The 26,468-nt window shown below is 38.8% G+C and overlaps 2 long non-coding RNA genes across 2 annotated transcripts in view; one reads left to right on the plus strand and one right to left on the minus strand.

The window, feature by feature from the left end:
- Positions 1-26,468, minus strand: part of LOC147843513 (uncharacterized) — a 721,012-nt gene that overhangs the window by 607,870 nt on the left and 86,674 nt on the right. The gene's annotated exons all lie outside the window — the stretch shown is intronic.
- LOC137495880 (uncharacterized) lies at positions 4,965-10,122 on the plus strand. The gene is made up of 6 exons (XR_015494454.1): positions 4,965-7,081; positions 7,448-7,507; positions 7,611-7,732; positions 8,086-8,200; positions 8,871-8,947; positions 9,881-10,122. It is a non-coding gene; the product is annotated as an uncharacterized LOC137495880 (long non-coding RNA).

A 26,468-nucleotide genomic window follows, 5' to 3' on the forward strand; every position in this document is an offset into this window, starting at 1 on the left:
AACAAAAGTTTTACAATGGTAAAACGATCGTTTTACAATGGTTTTACAATGGTTTTACAATGGTAAAACGATCGTTTTACAATGGTTTTACAATGGTTTTACAATGGTAAAACAATGGTAAAACAATCGTTTTACAATGGTTTTACAATGGTTTTACAATGGTTTAACAATCGTTTTACAATGGTTTTACAATGGTTTTACAATGATAAAACGATCGTTTTACAATGGTAAAACAATAGTTTTACAATGGTAAAACGATCCTTTTACCATCGTTTTACAATGGTTTTACAATGGTTTTACAATGGTAAAATGATCGTTTTACAATGGTTTTACAATGGTTTTACAATGGTTTTACAATGGTAAAACAATCGTTTTACAATGGTTTTACAATGGTTTTACAATGGTTTTACAATGATAAAACGATCGTTTTACAATGGTTTTACAATGGTTTTACAATGGTAAAACGATCGTTTTACCATCGTTTTACAATGGTTTTACAATGATAAAACGATCGTTTTACCATCGTTTTACAATGGTTTTACAATGGTTTTACAATGGTAAAACGATCGTTTTACAATGGTTTTACAATGGTTTTACAATGATAAAACAATCGTTTTACCATTGTTTTACAATGGTTTTACAATGGTTTTACAATGGTAAAACGATCGTTTTACAATGGTTTTACAATGGTTTTACAATGGTAAAACGATCGTTTTACAATGGTTTTACAATGATAAAACGATCGTTTTACCATCGTTTTACAATGGTTTTACAATGGTTTTACAATGATAAAACGATCGTTTTACAATGGTAAAACGATCGTTTTACAATGGTTTTACAATGGTTTTACAATGGTAAAACAATCGTTTTACAATGGTTTTACAATGGTAAAACGATCGTTTTACAATGGTTTTACAATCGTTTTACAATGGTTTTACAATGGTTTTACAATGATAAAACGATCGTTTTACAATGGTTTTACAATGGTAAAACGATCGTTTTACAATGGTTTTAAAATGGTTTTACAATGATAAAACAATCGTTTTACCATCGTTTTACAATGGTTTTACAATGGTTTTACAATGATAAAACGATCGTTTTACCATCGTTTTACAATGGTTTTACAATGGTAAAACGATCGTTTTACAATAGTTTTACAATGGTTTTACAATGATAAAACGATCGTTTTGCCATCGTTTTACAATGGTTTTACAATGGTTTTACAATGGTAAAACGATCCTTTTACAATGGTTTTACAATGGTTTTACAATGATAAAACGATCGTTTTACCATCGTTTTACAATGGTTTTACAATGGTAAAACGATCGTTTTACAATGGTTTTACAATGGTTTTACAATGATAAAACGATCGTTTTACCATCGTTTTACAATGATTTTACAATGGTTTTACAATGGTAAAACGATCGTTTTACAATGGTTTTACAATGGTTTTACAATGGTAAAACAATGGTTTTACAATGGTTTTACAATGGTTTTACAATGGTTTTACAATGATAAAATGATCGTTTTACAATGGTAAAACAATCGTTTTACAATGGTTTTACAATGATAAAACAATCGTTTTACAATGGTAAAACAATATTTTACAATGGTTTTACAATGATAAAACGATCATTTTACAATGGTAAAACAATGGTTTTACAATGGTTTTACAATGGTTTTACAATGGTAAAAAGATCGTTTTACCATCGTTTTACAATGGTTTTACAATCGTTTTACAATGATAAAACGATCATTTTACAATGGTAAAACAATCGTTTTACCATCGTTTTACAATGGTTTTACAATCGTTTTACCATCGTTTTACAATGGTTTTACAATGGTTTTACAATGGTAAAACGATCGTTTTACAATGGTTTTACAATCGTTTTACAATGGTTTTACAATGGTTTTACAATGGTAAAACGACCGTTTTACCATCGTTTTACAATGGTTTTACAATGGTTTTACAATTGTTTTACAATGGTTTTACAATGATAAAACAATCATTTTACAATGGTAAAACAATCGTTTTACAATGGTTTTACAATGGTTTTACTATGGTTTTACAATGATAAAACGATAGTTTTACAATGGTTTTACAATCGTTTTACAATGATAAAACGATCGTTTTACAATGGTAAAACAATCGTTTTACAATGGTTTTACGATGGTTTTTTTACAATGGTTTTACAATAATAAAACGATCGTTTTACCATCATTTTACAATGGTTTAACAATGGTTTTACAATGGTTTTACAATGATAAAACGATCGTTTTACCATCGTTTTACAATGGTTTTACAATGGTAAAACAATCGTTTTACAATGGTTTTACCATCATTGTTCAATGGTTTTACAATGGTTTTACAATGATAAAACGATCGTTTTACAATGGTTTTACAATGGTTTTACAATGATAAAACGATCGTTTTACAATCGTTTTACAATGGTTTTACAATGGTTTTACAATGATAAAACAATCGTTTTACCATCGTTTTACAATGGTTTTACAATGGTTTTACAATGGTAAAACGATCGTTTTACAATGGTTTTACAATGGTTTTACAATGGTAAAACGATCGTTTTACCATCGTTTTACAATGGTTTTACAATGGTTTTACAATGATAAAACGATCGTTTTACCATCGTTTTACAATGGTTTTACAATGGTTTTGCAATGGTAAAACGATCGTTTTACAATGGTTTTATAATGGTTTTACAATGGTAAAACGATCGTTTTACAATGGTTTTACAATGGTAAAACGATCGTTTTACAATGGTTTTACAATGGTTTAACAATGATAAAACAATTGTTTTACCATCGTTTTACAATGGTTTAACAATGGTTTTACAATGGTAAAACGATCGTTTTAAAATGGTTTTACAATGGTTTTACAATGGTTTTACAATCGTTTTACAATGATAAAACGATCGTTTTACAATGGTAAAACAATGGTTTTACAATGGTTTTACAATGGTTTTACAATGATAAAACGATCGTTTTACAATGATAAAACAATCGTTTTACAATGGTTTTACGATGGTTTTTTTACAATGGTTTTACAATGATAAAACGATCGTTTTACCATCGTTTTTCAATGGTTTTACAATGGTTTTACAATGGTAAAACGATCGTTTTACAATGGTTTTACAATCTTTTTACAATGGTTTTACAATGGTTTTACAATGGTAAAACGACCGTTTTACCATCGTTTTACAATGGTTTTACAATCGTTTTACAATGGTTTTACAATGGTTTTACAATGATAAAACAATCGTTTTACAATGGTAAAACAATCGTTTTACAATGGTTTTACAATGGTTTTACAATGGTAAAACGACCGTTTTACCATTTTTTTACAATGGTTTTACAATGATAAAACGATCGTTTTACAATCGTTTTACAATGGATTTACAATGGTTTTACAATGATAAAACGATCGTTTTACCATCGTTTTACAATGGTTTTACAATGGTTTTACAAATGTAAAACGATCGTTTTACAATGGTTTTACAATGGTTTTAAAATGGTAAAACGATCGTTTTACCATCGTTTTACAATGGTTTTACAATGGTTTTACAATGATTAAACGATCGTTTTATCATCGTTTTACAATGGTTTTACAATGGTTTTACAATGGTAAAACGATCGTTTTACAATGGTTTTACAATGGTTTTACAATGGTAAAACGATCGTTTTACAATGGTTTTACAATGGTTTTACAATGATAAAACGATCGTTTTAAAATGGTTTTACAATGGTTTTACAATGATAAAACGATCGTTTTACAATGGTAAAACAATGGTTTTACAATGGTTTTACAATGGTTTTACAATGGTTTTACAATCGTTTTACAATGATAAAACGATCGTTTTACAATGGTAAAACAATCGTTTTACAATGGTTTTACGATGGTTTTTTTACAATGGTTTTACAATGATAAAACGATCGTTTTACCATCGTTTTACAATGGTTTTACAATGGTTTTACAATGATAAAACGATCGTTTTACCATCGTTTTACATAGGTTTTACAATGGTTTTACAATCGTTTTACAATGGTTTTACCATCATTTTACAATGGTTTTACAATGGTTTTACAATGATAAAACGATCGTTTTACAATCGTTTTACAATGGTTTTACAATGGTTTTACAATGATAAAACGATCGTTTTACCATCAATTTACAATGGTTTTACAATGGTTTTACAATGGTAAAACGATCATTTTACAATGGCTTTACAATGGTTTTACAATGGTAAAACGATCGTTTTACCATCGTTTTACAATGGTTTTACAATGGTTTTACAATGATAAAACGATCGTTTTACCATCGTTTTACAATGGTTTTACAATGGTTTTACAATGGTAAAACGATCGTTTTACAATGGTTTTACAATGGTTTTACAATGGTAAAACGATCGTTTTACAATGGTTTTACAATGGTTTTACAATGATAAAACAATTGTTTTACCATCGTTTTACAATGGTTTAACAATGGTTTTACAATGGTAAAACGATCGTTTTAAAATGGTTTTACAATCGTTTTACAATCGTTTTACAATCGTTTTACAATGATAAAACGATCGTTTTACAATGGTAAAACAATCGTTTTACAATGGTTTTACAATGGTAAAACGACCATCTTACCATCGTTTTACAATGGTTTTACAATGGTTTTACAATGATAAAACGATCGTTTTACCATCGTTTTACAATGATAAAACGATTGTTTTACCATCGTTTTACAATCGTTTTACAATGATAAAGCGATCGTTTTACAATGGTAAAACAATGGTTTTACAATGGTTTTACAATGGTTTTACAATCGTTTTACAATCGTTTTACAATGATAAAACGATCGTTTTACAATCGTAAAACAATCGTTTTACAATGGTTTTACAATGGTTTTACAATCGTTTTACAATGATAAAACGACCGTTTTACCATCGTTTTACAATGGTTTTACCATCGTTTTACAATGGTTTTACAATAGGTTTACAATGGTTTTACAATCGTTTTACAATGATAAAACGATCGTTTTACAATGGTAAAACAATGGTTTAACAATGGTTTTACAATGGTAAAACGACTGTTTTACCATCGTTTTACAATGGTTTTACAATGGTTTTAATATCGTTTTACAATGGTTTTACAATGGTTTTACAATGGTAAAATGATCGTTTTACAATGGTTTTACAATCGTTTTACAATAATAAAACGATCGTTTTACAATGGTAAAACAATGGTTTAACAATGGTTTTACAATGGTTTTACAATCGTTTTACAATGATAAAACAATCGTTTTACAATGGTAAAACAATGGTTTTACAATGGTTTTACAACGGTAAAACGACCGTTTTACCATCGTTTTACAATGGTTTTACAATGGTTTTACAATGATAAAACGATCGTATTACCATCGTTTTACAATGGTTTTACAATCGTTTTACAATGGTTTTACAATCGTTTTACCATCGTTTTACAATGGTTTTACAATGGTTTTACAATCGTTTTACCATCGTTTTACAATTGTTTTACAATCGTTGTACAATGGTTTTACAATGGTTTTACAATGGTTTTAGCATCGTTTTACAATGGTTTTACAATGATAAAACAATCGTTTTACCATCGTTTTACAATGGTTTTACAATCGTTTTACAATGGTTTTACAATGTTAAAACGATCGTTTTACAATGGTTTTACAATCGTTTTACAATGGTTTTACAATAGTTTCACAATCGTTTTACAATGGTTTTACAATGGTTTTACCATCGTTTTACAATGGTTTTACAATCGTTTTACCATCGTTTTACGATAGTTTTACCATCGTTTTACAATGGTTTTACAATGGTTTAACGATCGTTTTACAATCGTTTTACAATGGTTTTGCCATTGTTTTACCATCTTTTTACTATAGTTTTACAATGGTTTTACAATCGGTTTACCAACGTTTTACATTTGTTTTACAATCATTTTACAGTGGTTTTATGATAGTTTTACCATTGTTTTATAATAGTTTTACAATGGTTTTACCTTCATTTTACAATCATTTTACAATCGTTTTACCATCATTTTACAATGGTTTTACAATGGTTTTACAATGGTTTTACAATGGTTTTACAATAGTTTTACAACGGTTTTACTATCGTTTTACAATCGTTTTACAATCGTTTTACAATTGTTTTACCATCGTTTTACAATGGTTTCCCTGCTGAAAAATCCAGCTTAAACCAGCCTAGGCTGGTTGGCTGCTTTTAGAGGGGTTTTGGCTATTTGCAGGCTGGTTTCCAGCCATTTCCAGCTTAGTCTTAGCTGGTTAGACTGGAAAATAACCAGCTAAATCCAGCTAAAACCAGCTTGAACAACCTGGTTTAAGCTGGACATTGCTGGTTTTTGCTGGGCTCCCAGCCTGGCTAGGCTGGTCAAGCTGGTTTTAGCTGGTCATCTCCCAGCCTGACCAGCTAAGAACTGGCTGGAAACCAGCCTGGAAATGACCAAAACCCGTCTAAAACCAGCCTGGTCGACCAGCTAAAACCAGCCAACCAGCCTAGGCTGGTTTAAGCTGTTTTTTTCTGCAGGGTTCTCATCTGCCATTATACTTGCTTGTTGGTGTGAAATGAACTCTGGGAGAAAAAAATATTAATTCTCAAAACACTTCAAGCGAACCTTATTCTTATTGTTAAAGTAAGATATATGTAATATTTTCGCTGGTAAAGTGAAAAAAAAAACAAAAAAAACAATATTACTATTTTATCAATATCACGTTTGCACTGATTCGGTTCAGCACTCAAATGACACCGAATCGGATTGAACCGTTTGAAATAATTAACCAAGTTACTTTAGTTGTAGGTACTTATGTCACGTTATTCGACGCCAGACCGTGATTGTAGTGTTTGCGAGGTATTACATAACGTACAGTGAGTTTATCTTGAGTGAGTTTTTGACCATAGTAATGTTAAGTTACCTAAAAAAAAAACGTAACTTTTACTTGGTGTTGTTAACTGCATTCTCTATTTCAGCACAACACTGAGATGAAGGCAAAGTCACCATGAAAAGTTAAACGTTTAACGTTAAGGTAAGCTCTGGTCTTCATGTGGTTAAATTTGTTAACTGTAAGTTAACTCAGTTATTCAAACTAAACACACAATGAAACAAGTCTAAACTGTTTTATTAAATTGAGCTGATAATAAAATTCAGTTGATGTCTTTTAAGCTAACGTTAATATTAACATAATTCATATTAATTGTCTATTTCTCACTGGTTAATGAGCTTATTGTATAGTGTGTCATTAATTTTACATTTTATTTTTGGTGTTCAGGTGTAGGGAATGATTTGTATACAAATTTATTTGAACCCCATACAGATTGGTATGGTTGTACCATAGATTTAGATTATTAAATGTTAAGTCTTATTTTACTCTTATATTTATCTTTTTTTGCAGCTACAGCAATTGATGTTGAAAAACTGATGCTACCAATCTCTCCTCACTTGATTATTCAAGGTACTGTTGATGTCTTCCTCATTTTGATTAGATTTTGAATTGTCAAGTTGTTCACAGATTTGTTGTGAGGAGTTTCATGTACAACCTCTTTTTCTTCTTCCAGTAGCGACGCAGTGGCACAGTAGGTAGTGCTGTCACCTCACAGCAAGAAGGTCTCTGGTTCGAGCCTCGGCTGGGTTAGTTGGCTGAATACAATGGCATAATGATTCTGCTTGCTCACAGGAGGTACTTGATTTAGTTTTCCTCAAGCGATACATCAGTTTTTATGACAGTTCACCCAAAATGAAAATATAGGCATCTTTGGCATCCTCCACTTGTTTCAAAATAGTTAGATTTTTTTTTTTGTTCCATTGAACACAAACTCATATATTTTTTTAAAGAAATTTGGTTCAAATATGGATGTCAATAGTTACCGGTTTCTAACATTCTTCAAAATATCTGCTTTAGTGTTCAACAGAAATTTAAATATTTTTAAAACACATGGAGTAATGGTGGCAGAAAAGTAAACTATCCTTTTAAATATTTTATTCTGAGACTTATTTATATGTGTCTTGTCTTTTGCCATATTGTCTTTCTAGCTCAGATTGTGATGGACCTGGAATGTGACACCAGTTACTCTTAAGTCAAGAACCAAATAAAGCACAGATGTGGAGGGATCTGCAAGTAAACTAACTGGAGGAAAGAAACCTTTAGGTAAAAACACCTGCTTTTTTAGATCTGAAGTATTTTATTTGGCATAGAGTATTATTTTTTTATTCTTATTTTATGTTATGTATATACTGAATATAAGTTATTTAAATTTCACAAATGATTGAATATATAATATCATCTAGATGTCTTATTTTTCATTGTCTTAAACAGGGGTGCTCAATCCTGTTCCTGGAGATTGACCTTTCTGCAGAGTTTAGCTCCAACCCTGATCAAACGCAATTAAACAAACTAAATAGTATCTGAAGGAGCACTTGGTAAATAAAGACAGGTGTTCTTGATCAAGGTTGCAGGTAAGCTCTGCAGAAAGGTAGATCTCCAGGAACAGGGTTGAGCACCCCTGATCTAAATGCTCGAAAATGCTGTTTCTGAGGCGAGGTTGGATGTAGTTCAGAAATAGATTCATTAGGATCAATGCTTAAAGTAAATATTTACTTCTCTCTGTAGACCAAACATGCTTAGTATGCCTCACATTTTAATAAATTATTTATTTTGGTTACTTTTACATCTATATATGGATAAGCAAGTATTTAATAAATAAAATTATTTTAAACCACTTGACTTAACCAAATGACTCTATTACCCTAGCTGCTGTAAAAAAAACATGTAAAATAACAGATTTTTTTTTTACATACTACCTTGATGTCCAACAAAGGCTGCACAAGAGCTCATTTGATGGCACATATTCTGTCCTGTCTACATCTCTGACAACCTGGAAGTGCTTCGACATCAGTGAGTAATAAATCTTCATATAATTCAGGATTTCTGTAAGCCTATCTTTAATGTTAGTTTGTAATCAGCAGTGACTGTTTTAAAAAAAATTGGTATTTAAATTATTCTTAACGTTTTACTGATGCTGTGCACAGTAACGTCATGATGATTTCATTTGAGAAAATGTCACTGGAGAGGTGTAATAATATTTATTTGTCTCACTGACATGCCATAACTGCATATTGAAATACAGTAATACGAATTGACCGCAAAATATTATCACAAACATTTCATGTAGACTGCTTGACTACTCTTCAGTTCTCTGCTCAACTTTAACACATTTGATCGTGTCGCTGAGCCTCTCGGCAGATTTTGCCAAAAATAAATGCTTAGTGATTACTTTGTTTTATGCGTACCAAATGTCAGAAACTTATCATTAGCATTATTTTAAAAAATCACCCTCGGCTTTCATGTTCTCTAACGTAATCTTGTCTGTAAGTTAGAAGTGAATATTCACATGTTAAAAGCTTAAAAGTATTGATTAACATTAGTTACATTAAATTAGATTATTTTAGTTATTTATTTTTTAAATATGTAGCCTCTTAAGGTCAGAATGAACTGTGTTCACCCCTCTTAAATCCGTGGAAGCGCTAGTGTGGTCATGGAATCAGATATTCAAGCTATACAGAGTCAGACATTAAGTTAAGATGAGACTTTATTTTTTACATACCTGTGTGGACACTTGACTACTGTTGACTTGACTGATCTTTTCCCCATTAACGTTAGTGTAATTGTAAATAGACAACAATCTGTATTTTGCCAACAAAAACGATAAAAAAAAGTGTTTTATTTATGTAAAACAGCAGTGCGGTGTTTGGTTTCTAAATGAATGAAATAATTTGAGTCATGATTAGTTTTCGCTCCAGTGATTGATTTTGCTTGTCATTTTTGCAGGATCATCAGAAGTGCTGCTGCCCTTTTTTTACTGTCCCTTTTCCACAACATCATTTGAACTTCATCATTTCCTGTCTTGTAGCAGTATTTTCACCTGTTTTTAAAATTGTAATACTTTTTGATACATTAATTGTTGACTGGTTTTAATGATCAATTGTTCATTAGTGTTCTGTTGCTGTGTTATATTGAATAATTGCTACTATTTCAGTAGGGTTTACACAATAAACTTTTATTGTGAAGTTAAAGTTTTAGTTTCTTTATTTTTCTTGTATTTCTTGAACAGTTAAAATAACATTTGTGCAATTTTTGAACATTTTTGCTCATTATAAAGTAGCACTATTAAATAAAATAAAATAACATTTAATAACTGTAAAATACTATACAGTAATAATGAAAGTAACATTAAAATACCGTACTTCTGTATGGTAAAAATGTACAGGAAAATACTGTTTTCAGTTTTGCAGTATGTGTATCACTACTGTAATTGGTGTTACAGTAAAAAAAGAAAACAGTAAAATGATGTATTACATTTTACAGTAAATGTAATACTAAAGTAATTAGTATTACAGTAATGTTACTGTTTTATGAAATAAAGCAGCTACTGGATAATTGTTGCCACTAACTTACTGTTAATTTAACAAGAAATCGTTTACAGTGTACATTTTTCCTTATTACCCTCATACTCTGGTTAGTTTCCAACACATAATGTCATTTTAATGACATTTAAGTGATATTCACCCAAAAGAGAAAACAAATTCTCAATATTTACTCACCCACATGTGGTTAAAAACCTTTATAAGTTTTTTTTTTTTTTTCTGTTAAACAAAAGGAAAATATTTTGAAGAAAGCTGAAAACCTGCACCATTGACATCCATAGCAGAACAAACCAATATGGAAGTTAATAGTTACAGGTTTCCAGCTTTCTTCAAAACATTTTCTTTTCTTGTTCTACAGAAGAAAGAATAAATAATGACAGAATTTTCATTTTTGAATTCTCTTTTTAAGGGTTCAGTTAGAGTTTCATATGATTGTTAAATCATATGTAAGAGATCATTGGAAATGGACCATGAATTATGAATTCTTCCCAGGAGTGTTGTGTTGAGGCATTGTTTAAATGTTGTATTTTAAGACATTTGTCAGATAAAATGCTCCTGTTACGCCGCAAAAAATAAATAAATAAATAAAATAAAAAAATATAAAATAAAATAAATAAATAAATAAATGCTTTTTCTACTTAAATCTTTTGTCGTTTCTTAAATCAAAAATCATTTTCTGGTCAAGCAAAAACACATATTTCAAGAAATAACAAGTCAAAATAAAGTGAGTTTTTCCTTAAAACAAGCAAAAAAATCTGCCAATTGGGTAAGCTAAATAATCTTGCTTTTCATTTTGACATAAAATTATTTAGCTTAGCCCAATGGTTATTTGGTTGTTTTAATAAAAACTGGCGTAATTTTGTCACATTATTTTTTAAAATGAGACAATATTTTTTGCTTGTCTAGAAAATGCTTCCCTATTTAACTATAATGTCAAGTTTTTTAGACAGATGGACTTGAAACAATACAAAACATTTGAAGCAGAAAAGTATTTTGGGAAGGGTATTAGGACTAGTTTGCCATGTTTCTCATTTAAAGCATTCTGTTTTGTTTTTATTTGATTTTTTTAAATGTACAAAATCAGTACAAATCAATTTATAATCCAAGTCCATTGCTTTATATAATGAATAGGTTTTGCTTTTAATTAATTTTTGGACAGTTGTAGGTGAAATAACGCTGACCTCACTCAGTGTAATGATGCCTAAAATCAAAATCTCGATTTATTGAACATTTTACCTCGATTACGATTAAAGAACAATTATATGTTTGTATATATATATATATATATATATATATATATATATATATATATATATATATATATATATATATATATATGTATATATATATATATATATACATACACACATATATATATATATATATATATATATATATATATATATATATATATATATATATATATATATATATATATATATACAACAGTTCCGTCTGGATCTCCAATCTTACTTGCTGATAGCCGTGATATAGTTAAGTAATATCAGCATCCGTACAGCCTCTTTGCCCTTTGTGTATTACTCCGCCCACATACAGTCAGCAACAAGCAGACACTACAGTTTGACAAATGTTACTGCTGTTACACAACAAAATATACTTTTGAGGCCTTTTTTAGTGAAGAATGAAGTTGTTTAGATTGCAACTATGCAGTTTATTTGCAAGAATAGTGCCTATTTTAAAATATGTACAATTTCTGAGAGACAGGTCGTCTGCGACAGTTGACGTTTTTTTTATCCACAAGATGGCGACAGAAACGCATAATAAGCCCTTATGCTTAGCATATATAACAGTCTGATTTCTAACTATAGCAGATCAAATCAATATTAAACTGGTAAGCACACCTGCCAACACTTCCTTTTTTCATGGGAGTATCCTGTATTTCAGACCAGTTTCTCGCAAACATCCCGTTTTTATTTCTTTCTAAAAGGTTAGATGATCTCTCTTTTTGTATGTTGTAGTGCTACATTTATACCAATATGCTCGCATATCAGGAATGTGTGTTGTGTTGGCAGATTGAAATAAGCAAAGTCTACATGTGTTTAGCGTTTTTCCTTATCGCAAACACAACAGCAGTCTGGTAATGTTAATGGATTCATTGTTATTTTCGGTGGTTAATTATTGTAAAATCCTGGTAGCAACAGAGAAATACTGTAGACTGTAACACTGTAAGAAGATTTCTCTGTAGATGGATGGCATTTCATGTCACGTTCAGCCTTATAATCTTAAAGTGTGAGCAAAAATCTGCAGATTTGTCATCACTTTAGACAGTCATTCAAACTCTAGCTCTATAGTGACGTTGGTGAATTAGTAAAGGCTTCTGCTGTTTTGACGTCAGCTGCAGATGTGAATGAATGGTGTAAGAAAGTAGTTCTTAATAAAAAAGGGTTTTTAGACTCTTCGTGTTTGATTTTCTTATTTATATACAGGATTGTGATGTTGAACTGTTGTATAAACGCAATATCACACTCGTAGCAGAGCAATATGGCTGTTTATCAGCACTGGTGGGATGCTGAGGTACGCTAAGGTCATCCCTTGTTTCACAAACTCCAAGTTTGTACACACCAACAAATGCAAGCCTCCAGTGCTGATTTACAGCCATATTGCACTGTTACACGTGCGATATTGCTCATACATAAATATATATATATATCTTTTTTTTTTTTGCCTACTCAGTTCACTGACAAGTTTTGTACAGTTAAATATGCTCACATATTACAAGTCAGAGATTTTTGAATGAAGGGTGCATTGCTTGATTTTAAAATAATTGAAGGAAACACACACTATCTACTATCTATGATCATTTATTGAACATCAATGTTGAACAACTAAAATTGTATAAATTTGCATTGATATATTTCGGCATGCAGTTTTTGTTGCTCTGCAATAACACTTCCAAAACGATAGCTGGCAGTGGGTTTTTATGTTCCTCTGTGTCGAGTTTTTTCTCACAGGGGTTTTGTTTTTCTCTGAATGCTACCTTAACGTACAAGAAGCTAAAACTCTTCATTTATAGGCGGGAGCCAGCAGATGTGCAGCAACTTTAATCATTAGGTAAACACAAAATAAATATTTCCATCTGTAGCTCCTCCACGGGACTCTACACTTGTAAACACTTGCTCCAACAAAAAGCTCTCTGCTGTCCCCTGGCTCTCCACACTGCTCACGCATTTCAACACTACCAAACCGACCTTTCACAGAGCTTGCACTACGTGTCATGGCAACATGTAGGTAATTTTTTGAGAGATGCATGGGTATACAACTGTGCAAAGACTGTGGCGGACCATACGCGTGCTCTCAGTGCAGAAGTATACTGTAAATCAGCCTTAACAGAGCAGGGTACTTGACTCCATACGCGCTAGGGAAAATAATAAAAAGTCGACCTGGCAAAATTAGATTGATTATTGGTTCTGAATGTCAATTTTGTTAATTCTTCGATTAATTGCTCAGCCCTACAATGAACGTTCGAGGTTACAGAAGTAACCCTTCGTTCCCCGAGGAGGGGAACGGAAGTGCCATGAATGGGAGGATTCGGATCAGAAGCCGCTTATCTGGAGAGTATTGAACGGGCCAATGAATGAAATTAATTGGCAGCGTAAGCTTGCGCAGGTGTGCGACATCTGCAATTATCTCAGCATATAAGCACACCTGAAGCCAGCAGACGCCATCCTTTTAAGCTGAAGAGACTTTCAAACAGCTAAGGGACAGTCATTATGGCGACGGAATATGGCACTTCCGTTCCCCTCCTCGGGGAACGAAGGGTTACTTCTGTAACCTCGAACGTTCCCCTTCGGTTGGGGAACTTCAGTGCCATGAATGGGAGAATATGGAAAGCGCCATAATGACTGCACCTTACCAACACCCCCGATGAGGAGATAGTCAAGCAAGCGTGACGCACCCACATCATGGGGGGCGCGGTCCTCCAACGTGTCCCTGGCCCTAATTTATCCTACTTCAACAGAAGTTTTACGGATTTAGATATATTTTTTGGGAAGTCGTGAGCATCTAGATAATTCTAGGAAATACGACAGTACGTTGGGAAGCGTGCAATCCCGATAGGGAGGACGCTGCGGAGGCCATCCGTTACCCAAGGGGGGGATAGATGGCAGAATTTACCTATGGACTAGCCCTAAAAAGGGGGAGTACGCATAGCAAAAGAGTGGTTAGCGGAGAGGGAAGACACGGGTCCACCCAGGGGGAGGACTTAACCGTGGCGGAATAAGCATATGGGATCGCCTAGTGGGGATCACGCATAGCAGGCACCTATACCCAAAACGCGGGCTGACCAGCGGGCAGACCTACAACGTAGTGGGCCAGCAAGTGACTCCTCCGCTGAGTCAGTGCTGGGGGCCACGGAGGAATCTGCAGGGCTCACCTGACGGGGAACTTTACTGACAGATAAAAAAGGCGCACGTACCTCCGTGTTAGGGAGAATGGCGCCGCAAGCGTGTTTCAACACCCTACCGAGTTGTCTCCTCAATCACCAAAGGGTTACCTAATACCCTTGAGGAAACCGGCTCCACTCGCAGATTGTAAAACCTTGCAAATGTGTTGGGTGTCGCCCAGCCCGCAGCTCTACAGATGTCTGTTAGAGAGGCGCCGCGTGCACGCGCCCAAGAGGATGCAACGCTCCGAGTGGAGTGTGCACGAACTCCCGGGGGACACGGCTGACCTCGACTCGAATAAGCGAGTGAAATGGCATCCACAATCCAGTGGGATAATCTTTGTTTTGATACGGCACTTCCCTGCTGCCGACCGCCATAACAGACAAAGAGCTGCTCAGATGATCTAAAATTCTGAGTACGGTCCACATAAATGCGCAGAGCGCGAACGGGACAAATTAAAGAAAGGGCTGGGTCTGCCTCCTCTGGGGGCAGCGCTTGCAGGTTCACTACCTGATCTCTAAAGGGGGTGGTAGGAACCTTGGGCACATAACCGGGGCGGGGTCTCAGGATGACGTGAGAGTAATCCGGCCCGAATTCCAGGCACGAGTCACTGACCGAAAATGCCTCCAGGTCCCCGACCCTCTTGATGGAGGCCAACGCAACCAGCAGAGCTGTCTTCAGGGACAGAAATCTTAGAGATACTGATTCGAGTGGCTCAAAGGGATCGGATCGCAGACTCGAGAGAACGAGGGCGAGATCCCAAGAGGGCATGAGAGGGGGGCGAGATGGATTAATTCGCCTAGCACCCCTAAGGAACTGGATGACCAGGTTATGCTTTCCCACGGTGCCGCCAGCTACCGCGCTATGATAAGCGGAGATGGCGGCCACGTAAACCTTGAGAGTGGAGGGCGACAGCCTGCTGTCCAACTTCTCTTGAAGGAAAGAGAGCACAACACTAATCTGGCAATTTCGGGGGTCTTCTCTGCGAGAGACGCACCATTCAGTGAATAGACTCCACTTCAGGGCGTAGGCGCGCCTCGTGGAGGGGGCTCTAGCCTGAGTGATGGTATTAACCACCGCAGTCGGTAGGTTACCTAAGTCTTCCTCGCGTCTAGGGACCACACGTGGAGGTTCCAAAGATCGGGGCGAGGATGCCAGATGGTGCCCTGTCCCTGAGAGAGTAGGTCCTCTCTCAAAGGGATCCGCCAGGGGAGGGCCGTCGCGAGGAGTGAGAGCTCTGATATCCAGGTCCGGTTGGGCCAAAGGGGCGCAACTAGCAGAACCTGTTCCTCGTCCTCCCTGACCTTGCACAGAAACTGCGCGAGCAGGCTCACTGGGGGAAACGCATACTTGCGCATGCCCCGAGGCCAGCTGTGGGCCAGTGCATCCGTGCCGAGAGAGCCCTCGGTCAGGGAAAAAAACAACTGGCAGCGAGCGTTCTCGGGGGAAGCAAACAGATCGATCTGGGCCTCCCCGAATCGCGCCCATATCAGCTGAACAGACTCGGGGTGGAGTCTCCATTCTCCAGGGCGTAACAGCTGTCGTGAGAGCGCATCGGCTGCACGATTGAGCGTGCCTGGGACGTGAATGGCGCGCAGCGATTTCAGCCGCGGGTGACTCCAGAGGAGCAGACGGCGGGCGAGCTGAGACATGCGGCGAGAGCGCATACCCCCCATGCGGTTGATATACGCCGCCGCCGCCATACTGTCCGTCCTGACCAGCACGTGTTGCCGCTCCAGCACCGGTAAAAAGCGGTGGAGAGCGAGGAACACTGCCAACAGCTCTAGGCGATTGATATGCCAATGCAGCTGGGCACCCTTCCAGAGGCCCGCAGCCGCATGCCCGCGACACACGGCCCCCCAACCCGTGTTGGAAGCGTCTGTTGAAACAACAACATGGCTGGACGCCTGTCCTAGAGGCACACCGGCCTGTAGGAACGAGGGGTCGTTCCAAGGGCTGAGGGCGCGGCGACACAGCGCAGTAACCGAGACCCGGTGTGTGCCCGCGTGCCATGCGCGTCTGGGGACCCGATCGTGAAGCCAGTGCTGAAGTGGTCTCATATGGAGCAACCCGAGCGGCGTGACGGCGGCTGCGGATGCCATATGCCCCAGGAGCCTCTGAAAGAACTTCAGTGGGACCACTAGTTTGCTGTCGAGCTCCCTCAGACAGTTCAGCAACAGGCGAGCGCGTTCCTCGGAGAGGTGCGCTACCATGGTGATCGAGTCCAGCTCCATCCCGAGAAAAGAAATCCTCTGCACGGGGGCGAGTTTGCTCTTTTCTCGGTTGACCTGAAGCCCCAGTAGGCGGAGATGCCGAAGCACCTTGTCCCTGTGCATAATCAATTGCTCCCGCGAGTGGGCTAAAATCAGCCAGTCGTCGAGATAATTGAGTATGCGAATGCCCGCGAGCCGAAGAGGCGCTAGGGCACCCTCCGCGAGTTTGGTGAAGACCCGCGGAGACAGAGAGAGCCCGAAGGGGAGGACCTTGTACTGCCACGCTCGACCCTCGAACGCAAACCGCAGAAATTGGCGGTGGCGTGGAAGAATGGAGACATGGAAATACGCGTCCTTCAGGTCTATGGCTGCAAACCAATCCCGAGGACGAACGCATTGGAGAATGCGCCTCTGCGTGAGCATTCTGAACGGCAGCTTGTGCAGACAGCGGTTCAAAACGCGCAGATCTAGGATTGGCCGTGACCCACCGCTCTTTTTGGGTACGATGAAGTATGGGCTGTAAAACCCACTCTCCATCTCGGCTGGAGGAACCGGCTCGATTGCACCCTTCGCCAGGAGGGCAGCAATCTCCTCTCGCAAGACAGGGGCGGACAGGGGGTTGACCCTGGAGAAATACACGCCCGTAAACTTGGGGGGCCGTTTCGCGAACTGAATCGCGTAACCGAGTCTGATTGTGCGTATGAGCCACCGCGAGGGGCTGGCCCGCGCTAACCAGGCAGGCAGAGCCCTCGCTAATGGAGTCATCGCTACAATCGCTGACGTACCAGCGGTGGGGCAGCGCGGAGTGGGTGTGCTGATCCGGGAAGCACGAGGGTCCCGCGGAAGAGCTGGAGGAGAGCGATTCGCTCTGGCTCCGCACCCTGACTCCGGAGAGGGGGCTGGAGGGCTGAGGAAAGGGAGACCGTCCCCCCAGCGCTCGTGAGCCACTGGCGAAGCACGTAGAGTCTGCGAGCCGGAAGGCAGCGCGTCCCGGACTGGCAGAACTCGTGCAGTCACATCCGGGGAAGGGAAAAAGTGCTCTTTTACTGATGTTTTGGTGGCACTGAAAAGTACCGTTGTTATCGGGGCCCCGCCCTCCAGCGGGGAAAGAGCAAGTTTCCTCTTCTCCGGATGGCCTGTCTCAGGGACGCTTCGCGGTCCGTTTACCGGACTTAACGGCGCCCTGGGCAGGAGGGGCTGCCTGCTTTCGAGGTGAACGCCGCGCCCGCTTGGCCGGAGGCGCAGGCGGGGGCGGGGCAGCACTCGTTGGCGGGCGCCCTCGGCGAGGAACAGCGGAGGTGGATGGCTCGGCGGGCGGAGCGGGCTTACGGCCACGCCGATAGATGACATTGCCCATCGCATCCGACTGCTCTTTCACCGCCTTGAATTCCTGGGTGAATTCACCGACGGTGTCGCCGAACAGGCCAGCCTGGGATATGGGCGAGTCAAGAAAGCGAACTTTGTCAACGTCGCGCATATCGGCCAGGTTTAGCCAGAGGTGGCGTTCCTGAACCACAAGTGTGGACATCGTCCTCCCCAGCGCACACGCGGCGGACTTAGTAGTCCGAAGAGCATAGTCGGTCGCGGTGCGCAGCTCATGTAATAAGCTTGGGTTGGACCCGCCCTCGTGCAGCTCGGCCAGCGCCTGCGCTTGGTAGCGCTGGTAGGTGGCCATCGCGTGCAAAGCAGAAGCAGCCTGGCCCGCAGCCTTATAAGCTCTGGCTCCGAGGGAGGCAGACAACCTACAGGCTTTGGACGGGAGGCGGGGCAAACCCCGCCACGTAGAGGCGCCGCGCGGACAAAGATTGACCGCGATAGCGCGCTCCACTGACGGGATCGCCTCATACCCCCTGGCAGCTCCGCCGTCAAGGGCGGTGAGGGCGGAGGCACTCGCAGCACGGGCAGAGAAAGGTGCCCTCCAGGACTGCGTGAGCCTACTGTGCACTTCCGGGAAGAAGGGGACGAGAGGCTTCGAAGGCTTCGCCTTCTGGTCCTCTACGTAGCACCCATCTAGTCGGTCCGGCCGCGGAGCTGGGGGATAAACCATCTCCAACCCCACGGCCGAAGCAGCCCGGGAAAGCACGGCTAACATGTCCGCTTCAGGATCCGATTTGACAGCGCTCACCTGCCCGGAGGGGGCGAGCGGGTCCGGATCTTCGTCGGACAGTGAAAGCCCACCCTCCGATGCCGCGGAGGACATCTGATCTCCGGTGTCAGCGAGTGTGAGAGCTACCATCTGGTTAGACGGATCACTCTCACCACCCGAAGCTTGGATGGAGCGCCGTGAGGAGCGAGAGGTCCGCGAGCCCGTGGGCGGCGGATTAGCTCCCGCTGAAACCCTCAGATCTGCCCGAGCGCCCGCTGCTTTTTTAGAGCAGGAGGCAACTGGGGTGGCTCGCTCTCTTGCGAAAGTTAGCCGCGATCTTAGCTGTGCAACGGTCATGGCATCGCAATGACGACATGAACCGCCCGCGAGCACCGCATTAACATGCTGGACCCCCAAACATGCAATGCAGTGATCGTGTCCATCATCCGGAGACAGGAAACCCCCGCATCCAGAAACGCACAGTCGGAGCGCCATCCTGAAAAGGACGTGCTGCACGACTGTGTTGCTCTTTTAGGAAAGTTGCAACTATACGCACCGCTCTGGAGGACCGGACCCAAAGAACCGCAGGCAAGGGAGTAACCCAGCTCAACCGTCTGCCACCGCGAAGACCCACTCTGGACCGGGAGACACACTCGTTCGCTCTGAAGTGCTGATCAGCAAGAGGAACCCTCATCGACTCACTCAGAAAGGATCTGAAGCGAAAAGGATGGCGTCTGCTGGCTTCAGGTGTGCTTATATGCTGAGATAATTGCAGATGTCGCACACCTGCGCAAGCTTACGCTGCCAATTAATTTCATTCATTGGCCCGTTCAATACTCTCCAGATAAGCGGCTTCTGATCCGAATCCTCCCATTCATGGCACTGAAGTTCCCCAACCGAAGGGGAACTGTAATGCGTTCTAGACCTGCCAGGAAATACTTTGGATGTGTGGTTTTCTGATTATAATTGCACATTTTAGAATGTTTGCCAGCCAGATTGTTTGCATCTTGCAATCCAACAGCCTTGTAGTAATTATTGATGTCATATATTTTAAAATATTTTTTTTGATTCTGATATTGGAAGAAGCAACTGAGAGGAAAAAGACTGATGGCAAAGCCAGAGGTGGTATTTGGCTATTCTTCATGCCAGATGCCTGTGGTTAGTCTCTGTGCAGTTCAGGTTGTTCGTGCCAAAGATTTGAAGTTTCAGTCTGCCCAAAGGCCCCGTATTGCTAGCAGAGGCCAGCTTTTCTTGGGCTGAAGTTTATTGCATATAAAAATAGATTCTGATACTCCCTTGAGACCTTGTTAGACCTGAAACAGCACAAAATATCTCAGTGTCTAGGCTGGTACTTATTAGTTCTGTTGAAATGGAGATTGTTATGCAAACCATATGCATAACAGCATACCAAACAGTTTAGCTTACAGACTTTGTGTGTCATACTGTGATTCATATTTCCTTTCTGGTAGAACTTGCTATTCATTTACAGTGATGTAATCAGAGTGCTGTACTAAAACTCATGCACCATTATACGGTATAATACAAAAAGAACAATATTTTGAGAATTTTTTTTCATTTATTAATTTTCTTTTCGGCTTAGTCCCTTCATCAATCCGGGGTCGCCACAGCAGAATGACCCGCCAACTTATCCAGCCAAGTTTTACGCAGCAGATGCTCTTCCAGCTTCCAGAAATCCAGAAATGTCTATACACACTCACTCACTCACACTCATACACTACGGACAATTTAGCCTACCCAATTCACCTGTACCACATGTCTTTGGATGGTGGGGGAAACTAGAACACCCGGAGGAAACCCATGTGTACGCAGTGAGAACATGCAAACTCCACACAGAAATGCCAACTGACCCAGCTGAGGCTCTAACCAGCAACCTTCTTGCTGTGAGGCGACAGCACTACCTACTGTACCACTGCGTCGTCCCTAATCAAATTAGTATTATTTTGTGTTTGTCAGAAGAAAGTGATTCCAGTTTGGAACGACAGGATCCCATGCAAACGTTTGACTTTTTTATGGTAAATCTTTTGCAAATTCTGTCTAGGTTTCACAAACCATAATTTACAATAAAACATCCAATGTATTTTGTATCAATGCAAAATAAGTATAAATTAATTGATATTCCAAGTCCATTGCTTTATGCGATGAACAGATGTAATTCAAAGATCAATTCACATTTCAACATTACACTTATAGTGCACATCAAATATGTTCAGCTGCTTTAAAAATCTCTTTTTTTACTTACTGATGCATAAGTAAAATAAGTTTTTGGTTATAGGCACTGTCAATGGATGGACAAAAATCTTAAGAGAATATTAAAAACATTCTCAATTGTATTCTTGGTTTTGGAGAGACACAAGTGTCAGTAAATAACAAATTATCATTTAGGGGTGAATTGTGTCTTTAAGAAAAACTGCATCATGCTGAAAGCAGCAGAAGTATCAGTCTGAATACCATAGCTGACACACAGGTAAACATTGTTACCAAACAGGATTTCTTTTCATTTTTAGATAGTGAAAAATACACTGTAATGTCAAGGTGATTCTCTGACAGCAATTCATTTAATTGTGAACGTATAACCTCAGACAATAGTTGACTTAAGTACATAGTGATTGACATTTCTTTCTGTAGGTTGCCTTAGTTTGGCAGATCTACTAAATGTCCCTGTTAGTGAATCCATTGTAGTTTGCCAAGAACATTTTAGGCAGACCTCAAAAGTTGCTGTAGGCACTGATCGCTGTCCACTGCTTCCTTATATTGTCTAACAGTAAATACAGGATATGTGAGCAATTAACACTCCACAACTGTAAAGTGACTTTGTAGAGGCCGATTTACTTTAATATAAAGAGTAGCTTTGTTTGGTATTAAGACATATTGTCTTTAAATGTACATATATGAATGTGTGTGTGTGTTTATATATATAATCTTTGGATGAAAGTTTGTTCACTCAGCAGCATGGTGCAAGCTACTTTCAAAGTATAATAACATAATAGATTACTTGTTACAATTAAAAGTATTTTTTTAGTATTACTCTCTGTGAATTTTATTGCATCACATTTATTACTTTTGAGTAACTTTCACTAAAATAAATACAGAAGTAGAATTTTAAGGCATAATGTGTAAGATTTTAATACAAGAACAGTGTTATATATTTTTGCTGACTTTCGTACTTACATTATCCCAAATGTGTTTAAATCCAGAGAAATAAGCTATTTTAACTTGTGGCCTTGTCGTGTCATTGATGTCACCACCCCTGTCATACCCCTCACCCCATCCTCCACCCTCTGTATCCTTTGAAATTTTTGACTAGGATTGTTTGTTCATCCTCCACAAGCCAAGAACATCCATTTAATTTTCTATGACAGTGGTTTCAATGTAGCGAGTGACCGTTATGCGTCATCCCTTGTTTCACCTTTTTTGATCCTGTAACAAATAATTTGATTACTTTCTTGCACTAATCGAAATGCATCACATGACCGTTCAGCCGGAGCACGAAACGCAAGCCTAAGCCAGGCCCAAGCTTGGCCCGACCCTATCTAAAATGATAGAGCTTAAGCCCAAGCTTAAGCTTAAGCCCCAACCCAACCTACCAGTCGGGTCCTGTCGGAGGTGTGGATGAGCATTAGGCGCGAGTGACATGTTAAGTCTATGCAAAGACATCTTGTGGTGCAGTTTGTGCAAATGACGCAATTTGATGTTAGCCTAAAGTTTAATGAGATGCCGCAAATTGAGCTTTTCTGGCATTTGACAAGCATTAGCATGGTTTGTGAGAAATGCTTGAATTATTCATTCATTCATTTTCTGTTTGACTTAGTCTCTTGATTAATCTGGGGTCGCCACAACAGAATGAATCACACACTCATTCACATTAATACACTATGGCGAATTTAGCCTACCCAATTCACCTATACCACATGTCTTTGGACTTGTGGGGGAAAGCGGAGCACCCGGAGGAAAGCCACGCCAACATTCAAACTCCACACAGAAATGCTAACTGACCCAGCTGGGGCTCAAACCAGCAATGTTGAGGCAAACGTGCTACCCACTGCGCCACCGTGCAGCCCACGCATAAACTAAAAAATCTGAAATTTGGCACCTAGTTAACCAATCAAGAACTTGCTGTAGTAGTGGCTGTCATCTAGTCAGGAGCTGTTTCTAGAAGCAGCAGTCATCCAGGCGCAGGTTCTGGAGGAGTTAGTGAAACTCGCTAATATGAAGGATCTGATGGACCAAGACACGGCGCCAAATGAGTCTATGCATTTTCTGCCTCCCACATAACATAAAGCACAGCTATCCTCTCATGTTATTCATGTTAGCTATATTCCAATGAAACTGGCGTTATTTTGCATCTCTGTTTTGTGAATTTGACATGCAAATGAAGCAAGTAAACTCAAAATGCTTAAGTGTCTAATTACATATGAATATAGTAATTTACTTGTGCAAGACACGTACGGTGTGAATGCCCCATTAGAGTATCTGCCTCCTATGCCAGAATGCCAGTTTGAGCCTTTCTCAGAATGGGTAGGTAGTTGTTGGACTAAATTAATAAACGCATGAAGGTGTGTTAGAGTGAGTATGAGTAAATGACAACCCAGGCTTACTGAAAATATGTACCTCAGCATACATTTTTTTGCAAAATGTAAAATGCAGTGCTCCAGATACATTTCATTGCACTTTCCAGTGGCAGATACACTAGATGATGCTGTCTGCATTTCAGTAAATCTGAAATACATTAACTACAGTGTTCTGCATCACCAGTACAACACAGTAAAACGTGAGCTCCAGTACAGAGCAAACTGACCACAACAGAAATGTTTTTCTATTAGTAGATAGCAAGGTGAGGTACATATACTGTTAAGTTGTCTTATGGTATTGATTTGGTGTTGTGCAATAAACTGCACAAAAAATATAACTTTGTTTGTCAGTCATATGTCATGTAAGTAATAATGATTTAGTTGATTATTTTATGTTAATTTGGTAAATGTAAACTATTAAATGCAGGGAGTAGCAAGATGATTTCCTCAGCAGAGCCTCAGAGTTTGTGTATTCTAATGTGCACAACATGTATATTCTATAAGGCTTAGTTATTGTTCTGTTAGCAGGATGATAGTCCAGCAAGGCGCGTGCAGACTGTCAGTGTTCTTCCTCTTGGTGGGGGTGAAGTGTGCAGTTAAGAGCTGCTGCCACTGTCCTGCTGTGGGGATTTCCACTGCTCTGCAGGCTCTTCCCATCTAAAGGTGTGTTTCAGAGACATATCCTGTTTTCTGAGACGTTAGTTGAGGAGACACACAAACGGAACAGAAGTCTCTGTTTTCTTTCCTCTTGCCTTTTTTTTTTTTTTTTTTTGGACATTAAGGTTCCTAATTTTGTTTTTACATCAAGCCTCTTAGAATTACTCACAAGGACACTGTTAAAATATTTAAAGGAGAAAGAGATGGTTCACCCTGAAATGAAGTTTCATTATTTGCTCACTGTGGTTCTAAACTCTTGATTTTTTTCCTCTGTTAAACACAAAAAAATATATTCTTAAGCGTGGTGGAAAGCAGCAGCCATTGACATCTATAGCGAAGCAAAATGTACTACTGAAACCAATGCTTTCCTATATTCTTCATTATTTCTTCCTTTGTGATGGGGTCCCTATTTTCTACTCCTGAAAGATTTGTACAGGTCTCTGCCACATTGCCATCACAACCCCATACTGGTGTATTTGAACTATGTTAGAAGCCTCTATAAATAACTGGGAGAATGAGAGTGATTCTTCATATCTGATAACTAAGATTCATGAAGTCAGAATTATTAGCCCCCTTTGATTTTTTTTTTTAATTTCCCAAATTATGTTTAACAAAGCAAGGAAAGTTTCACAGCATGTCTGATAATATATTTTTTTTTATTTGGAAAAAGTATTTGTTTTATTTTGGCAAGAATAAAATTTGTATTTTTTATTTTTTAAAAGCCATTTTAAGGTCAAAATTATTAGCCCCTTTAAGCTATATATTTTTTTCGACTGTCTACAGAACAACTATCATTATACAATAACTTGCTTAATTACCCTAACCTGTCTAGTTAACCTAGTTAAGCCTTTAAATGTCACTTTAAGCTGTATGGAAGTGTCTTGAAAAATATCTAGTAAAATAATATTTAATGTCATTATGGCAAAGATAAAATAAATCAGTTATTAGAAATGAGTTAATAAAACTATTATGTTTACAAATGTGCTGAAAAAATCTCTCCGTTTAACAGAAATTGGGGAAAAAAATAAACAGGGGGCTATTAATTCAGGGGGCTAATAATTCTGACGTCAACTGTATGTCTAAAAGTAGGATTAATTTCTCAAATTCTAAAGACTAAAATGCCACTCTGAGAAGCTTAACAAATACTGGCCCAGGTTTCAATGTTACACACTGATATTAATTATCAGGAAACAAATTCAGAGTTTAAAGGGTCATGAAACCTCCCTCTTTCAGTTCAACTCTTCCTCAGAATTTTTTTCAAAAAATGCTCCATGGTGGGCGTGGAGCGCTGTAAACATAACCGGCAGAGCAGGGGAGGAAGAGGGGGGCGAACAACTATCAGTGGGCTCACCAGCAAAAAAATAAAAAGAAATCCAACACAAAATGTGAGATGCATGATTATAGTTTACAAATTTTCAAAGAAAAGAAATAAACAGTAAATAATTTAATGCCCTGTTAGGCTACATATACGATAGGCTATTCATAACTTTATATAATATGTAACCACAATTTGTTATATCATTATAAAGTTCATCATGTTTATATAAACACTATAATTGAGGACTTCTCTCCCCCTGAATCAAAGGGTTTGTGGATAGCAGTACAGTAGGTCTCTTTCTATTCCGGTAATCTGGAGGATTCGCCATCCTCCAAATCTTATTCAGCTCTGCCAACAAAAATGCTTGCTGCACACAAACAGGTTAGCTCTATTGGCATGGACTGCATCGCGTGGAAAGTCATGCAACAAACCCTGTGGATCATGAAAACAAATACGACTTTTCTTAATCACCTAAATACTGTGTGCCGTGCACTGGCTCAAATTTTGGCAGGTCTGTCATCGGAAAGCATTACCGTATTTGTCATTATATTGTGCAGGGAACCAAGATTTTCAGCAAATTAGATTTGCATACCACCTATCACCTTGTGCATATTAAACGAGTGTGTCAAGTCTCATTTTGTATGATCTAATTTGGCTCAACATTCTTTTGACTGCCTATTATTCTCCACGACACCCATTCTCATCACCCCCAATCTGAAACGCCAC

This window comes from Danio rerio, chromosome 6, assembly GCF_052040795.2.
Source record: "Danio rerio strain M-AB ecotype USA chromosome 6, GRCz13ab, whole genome shotgun sequence".
NCBI classification, from domain to species: Eukaryota; Metazoa; Chordata; class Actinopteri; order Cypriniformes; family Danionidae; genus Danio; species Danio rerio.